The sequence below is a fragment of the Chrysochloris asiatica genome, unplaced genomic scaffold (genome assembly GCF_000296735.1).
Source record: "Chrysochloris asiatica unplaced genomic scaffold, ChrAsi1.0 scaffold00011, whole genome shotgun sequence".
Classification (NCBI taxonomy): domain Eukaryota; kingdom Metazoa; phylum Chordata; class Mammalia; order Afrosoricida; family Chrysochloridae; genus Chrysochloris; species Chrysochloris asiatica.
In genome coordinates this window covers 10,779,987-10,786,609 of record NW_006408529.1, presented here as the reverse complement: position 1 = coordinate 10,786,609, position 6,623 = coordinate 10,779,987, and positions in this window count along the sequence as shown.

Sequence of the window (6,623 nt, the reverse complement as noted above, 5' to 3'; positions counted from 1 at the left end):
CTGTGTTGGAAGAAGTACAGCCAGAGTGCTCCTTGGAGGCCAAGATGGCCAAACTTCGTCTCCCATACTTTGGACATATTGTCAGGAGGAACCAGTAGCTGGAGAAGGATATCATTTTTGGTAAGGTGGAGGGTCAGAGAAAAAAGAGGAAGACCCCCTACAAGATGGATTCGCCAACAAAGCAGATGGGAGAACAGATAGCTAGGAATGAGCTAAATGGGATAGACGTAATAAATGATGTAGGCACAGCTTTGGAACAACAGGGCTCTGGGATACAGAGACTGGGACATAGTTGGAATGGGGAAAGGGGGGGAATAATGTTGTGATGCTTGGCTGACTCTTGAAAATAAAACAAAAACAAAAGATGGATTGGCCAAGTGGCAGCATCGATGGATTCAAGCATGGCAACAGTAGTGAGGTTGGCTCAGGATCTGACAGTGTTTTGTTCTGCTGTTCATAAGGTCACTATGAGTCAGCACTGACTCGCTAGCACCTAACAACAGCAACAACAACAACAACAGAGTCTTTTGTATTTGATATGCCAAACAAAGGTATAGAGGATTCATCATCTCCTTGATTCTGATACCATACTCCTCTTAAAAACACTGGATGGTTAACCATAAAGTCAGTGGTTCAGAACCACCAGCTGCTCCTCAGAAACCCTAGACAGGGATGCTATGAGTCAGAATTAACTCAAAGGCACTTAAGAAGAACAATAACAGAATAATATGTCATTTTAGCCATTATAAATGGATGACTTTATAGTCAATGAAAATGTAATTTTCACAGACATTTCTACCAGTTCTCATTTAATGCTTTCTGAAGTTTATATTGTTTTTACAGGAAGAGGTAAAGTAAGCTTAAAAATGCATATTCTTTTGAAATTGTATATTCATTGTTTAAGCTATTATAGATTTTAAAAATCTAGATACTGCCATTATTCAAATTAATTATTTGTCGAAGTTTACAACCTCCTACAAACTTGGGAAGCATGACATTTATGTCTTACTTAAGTCACTGATAGAAATTTGGAACTGGACGGAGGTTACCCATTTTTTAATTGTTGTATTGTGAAACAGTGCTTGTGAGTTGATTGTTTGGATTTCTATTTCCTATTTAAAAAACCATTGTAAATGATGTTGGATTTCCAGATCATTAAGGTTGTCTCTATAGGAGCAACTACTAATGAAACACAAGTAAGCTTTTTATAATGTCTTGGATTTCTTCTTGGTTAGCAACAGAAAAAATTAAATGAGGAATAAATAACAAGAAAAAGTAGGGACAAAAAGAACACAATTAGTAACTTTGATCATTAAAATAAGCAACCAAATAGCTTCCATTTATGGATGTATAAAGGTTGCAAGGTACTGACATTTCAAAACAAACCAAAAAAGATAGTATTCTAGTTTTCTGACCTCTTTCTCATGGGAATCTAAGAACGTTCCTTTATTTTTCTCTTCTTTCACATTTGAAGGACTTATCTAGGGATAAAAATAATATGTATCACTTAATCAGTTAATGTAGTTGCAAAATTCATAGGTTCCCTTTCATTCAACACTGATTTTCTTGTGATTTGTTGTTGTCCAGTCAATTCCAACCCATAGTGAGTGACCCTATGCAAAACAGAACGAAACACTACCCTGTCCTGTGTAAACCTCACAGTTGTTTTTACGTTTGAACCTATTTTACTGCCATTGTGTCAGTCAATCTTGTTTAGAGTCCTCCTCTTTTTCACTGACTTATGACCTTATCACGTATGATGTCCTTCTCAGAGGACTGGTTCCTCCTGATAACGTATTCGAAGTATGAGAGACAAAGACTTGACATCCTGGGTTTTAATGAGCATTCTGGCTGTACTTCTTTCAACACAGATTTGTTTGCTCTTCTGGCAGTTCATGGTACTTTTAATATTTTTCTACTACACCAAAATTCAAATACATAAATTTTTCTTTGATCTTCCTTAATCATTTTTAAACTTTCATATTCATATAAAGCTATTGAAGATAACATGTTTTTTTGGGTCAGGTATACTTTACTTCTTAAATTGGTATCTTTGCTCTTTAACATTTTAAAGAGTTCTTTTGCAACAAATTTGCCTAACACAATGTCATTTGATTTCTTGACTGCTCTTTCCATGAGTAAAGTCTTGACAATTTCAATCTTTTCTTCATTTACCATGATGCTATTTTTTGATCCGGTTGTGAGGATTTTTGTTTTCTTTACACTGAGGTGCAATACATACTGAAGCCTGCATTCCCTGACATTAATCAGCAAGTATTTCATGTCCTCTTCACTTTCAGAAGGCAAAGTTGCATCATCTGCATATCACAGGTTGCTAGTGATTCTTCTCCAATCCTGATGCACAGTCTTCTTTATATTATCTACTCAGCATGCAGACTGAATAAGTATAGTGGAGAGATATAGCCTTGGAACACACCTTTTCTGAGTTTAAACCATTCAATATCCTCTTATTCTATTGTAACAACTGCCTCTTGGTCTATGTACAGCTTTCTGATGAACACAAATAAGTGTTCTGGAATGCATTCTTTGCATTGTTATCCATAGTTTGTCATCATCTACAGAGTTGAAAGCCTTTGTACAAGCAATAAAGCCCAAGTAAATATGTTTCTGGTATTCTCTGCTTCCAGCCAATATCCATCTGATGTCAGCAATGATATCCTTAGTTCCATATCCTCTTCTGAATTTCTGGTAGTTCTCTGAGTTTTTGTACTATTTCAAACCACTTCTTAATTATCTTCAACAAAAATTCAGTTGCATATGGTATTAATGACATTGTTTGATGAATTTTGGGACCCATTACATTGGGTCCCCTCTCCTTGGAATGGGCACCGATATGGATCTCTTCCAATCAGCTGGCCAGGTAGCTGTCTTCCAGATTTCTTAGCATAGATGAGTGAGTGCCTCTAGTGCTTCATCAGTTTGTTGAACGATTTCAATGTATATTTTGTCAATTCATGGAACCTTGTTTTTTGCCAATGCCTTCGGTACAGTTTGGACTTGTTCCTTTAGTACCATTAACTCTTAACCATTTGCTACCTCTTGAAATGGTTGAACATCAAATCATTTATTTATTTATTTTTGGTACAGTAACTGTATATTCCTTCCATTTTCTTTCAATACTTTCCACATCATTTAGTATTTTGTCAATAGAATCCTTCAATATTGCAAGTCCAGGAATGAACTGTTTCTTCAGTTCTTTCAGTTTGAGAAATTTTGAGCATGATCTTTCCTTATGCTTTTCTAACTCCACATTTCTTTATAATACTTTGTGTTTGTTCTCAAGTTGCCCCAGGAAATTTTCTGTATAGCTCTTTTAATCTTCATTTCTTCCATTTTTTTTTAGCTTCTCTATACTCAAGAGTAAGTTATACCCTATGATAGCTACTGTCAATTAATGACTAGGATATGTTTAGACTTTAATGATTCAAGTATCAGGATCATACCTAAGTGGATTCATTCATCCCACTTTGACTTTGAATCAATTGTCATTGGAATGAAGAGTAGAAAGATGGGTTAGGAATGGGAGGAAACGGAGAGCTTGCATCAACAAGCAAATAAACAGGGCTTCAAAGCTCATTTTTTTTTAAAAAGTGTGTGATAGGTATTTTCAATATAAGTTTGCTGATAATAAAGCTACAATTTGAGGACATCATTATCCTAATATTAAGTAACTGAGCCTGTATGAGTGTACATGTTTATAGATGTAAATTTGATTGTGTAGCCTTATTATAATTATGATTAAGTAAGTGTATGTGTATACATGTATATCAATAATATGGTATGTATTCTCAATATATAGTTAAATACAGATAAAGATGTTGTTGCTATTGTTAGGTGCAGTCGAGCTGATTCAGAATCATAGCAATCCTCTGTACAACAAAACAAAACACTGCCCTGTCCTCCACCATCCTCACAATTGTGACATTTGAGTCCATTACTGCTGTCACTGTATCAATCCATCTCATGGGGGGGGGGTCTTCCTCTTTTTCACTGACCCTCTACTTTAGCAAACGTGGTGTCCTTCTCTAAGGACTAGTCCCTACTGATAACGTGTCCGAAGTATTTGAGACAAAGTCCTGGCTTCTGAGAAGCATCCTGGTTGTTCTTATTCCAAGGCAGATTTGTTTGTTCTTCTAGCAGTCCATGTTACTTTTAATATTTTCCTCCAATACCGTTATTCAAATACATTGATCCTTTTTAGAAGGAAGAATTTAAATTGCCCAGGACATTTTCTAGGAATATATATATATATAGTTGTTAAACTATATATATATATAGTTGTTACATGTCATCAAGTTAGTTCCAACTCATAGCAACTCTGTCTGTATAAGATTTCTAATGAGTGGCTTGTGAGTTTGAACCACCAACCTTGCAGCTCAAACTGACCTTATGTCCAGTGCACAAGGACTCCGTCTTTCTCTCTTTTTCTCTCTCTCTGGACCATGAGGTCGGTTTGAACTGTAAGGTCAGCTTTTCAAGTTTACCAGTCACTCCTTGAAAGCCCTATACAGGGTTGCTATAAGTGGGAACAGACTTGACAGCACTTAGCAACAACGATATACATGTGTGTGTGAATGTGTGTGTAGTCCTGATGTTGTGGTGTAGGATAAGCACTGGACCAAAATCACAAAGTTGGCAGTTCTAACCCATCATCAGTTGCTTTCCCACCAGCTGCTCCTTAGAAATCTCACAGAGTCACTATGAGTTAGAACTGACTCTATGGTACATAACAACAGCATATATATATATTACTAGAAAATATACACACATATAAATATATATATACACACACACACACATATATATATACATATTGTTGTTGTTGTTGTTGTTATCCACACATATATTCCTAGAAAAAGTCCTAGACAATTCAATTTCTTCATTCTAAATAGTGGCCATGAAAAAACATATGCCCACAAATTATAACAATTCAGTGAATGTGTGGGAGTCCTAATATAAATGCCATTTTTAATTAGAGTCTAAAATATTGAATCACTCTTCAGTGAAACTTAAGTTACCATTGTGTGATGCAATAGATTACATGATGACTCATAGTGAACCATGTACAACAGAACAAAACGTGTCCCTGTCCTGCACTATCCTCACATTCATTGTTGTTTGAGCCCACTTTTGCAGTCATTAGGTCAATTGAATTATTTGGATTCATACATTGTGCTTTCCTGATTATTAATGGCTGTTTGCAGCTGCTTCTTCTCATTTTGCATCATGCCACATCAGTAAATGAAGGTCCTGAAGGCTTTACTCCATCTACACTATTAAGTTGACTCCACATTGAGGAGGAAATGCTTCTGCAGTCGTATTTTGAATGCCTTCTAAACTGAGGAGCTCACATTCTGGTATTGTTATATATAAGGTTTCATTGGACACTTTTTAAAGAAATAGACAACCAAGTCCTTCCTAGTCTGAGTTAGTACGGAAGCCCTACTAAAACTTGTCTACCATGGGTAATAGTGCTGGTATTTGCAATTTATCAGTGGCATAACTTTCAGCATCACAACAACATGCAAGCCACCACAGTACAGCAAACTGACAGATAAGTGGTGAATTAAAACTCACAAATTATAATAATTTCTCGGGATACAGGAGATTAAGATTATTTTTACTGCCCACAAGATGGGTAGATCAACCCTTGGTTATCAAGATACAATTAATATACAAGAGTGATATGTGAGTGCCATTTATCCTCAGGGCTCATAAGTATAAAAACAGCAACACACTGTGAAATTAATGGTAACAGTAAGAGTTCCCATTATTATTAATTCATTTGACATTCACTGTAATCACACTGGTCCTAATGAATTCATTTGGCATGTGCATATTACATGTACTTTCAAACACTCCATTGTAAATCAGTGCTAACGAATGTGTTAAATTAAAATTAAGTGGGCACCTTTTAAAGAAACATTTAAAATCCTACATTGGAAAGTTACAGGTTGATATTTAATTTTGCTAGCAAGAAAAGCAGTCTAAATAAAGAGCAGTAAAATATACATATATTTTTTCCAACATAAAATATATTAGTTTTTAATTACAATTGATCTCTAGGTACCTGATAGCTGAAGAATGCACATACATATGTAGAATGTAGTGCTAAAAATATGCTAAAGTAATACATGAATAAATAGTGAGGAATTTTAATCCTAAATGAGCAAACACTTTAGACACTGAAGGGAAGATTAAATACTAAATATCTATAAAATATCACATAGTCAAAGTTGGGGGTTAATGTGCTGGACTGTAAAATCCATTTGAACCACAAAGGTTGGCAGTTCAAACCCACCAGCCGCTCTCAGAAACCCTATACAGGGTCACTATGGGTTGGAACCGACTCGACGGCACTTAACAACAACAACATAAGATAAATGAGACCGCTGTGGCTCTGTAGGATAAGCACTGGACTGCTAGCCACAAAGTCGACAGTTGGGGCCCACTAGCTTCTCCACAGAAGCAAGATAAGGCTTTCTGTTCATGAAAAGATTTACTGCCTTGGAAACCCTATACAGGGTCGATATGGATCAGACCTGACTCAACAGCACTTACAAACAATGATAAAATAAATAGGTATGTCTACCAACACCAGG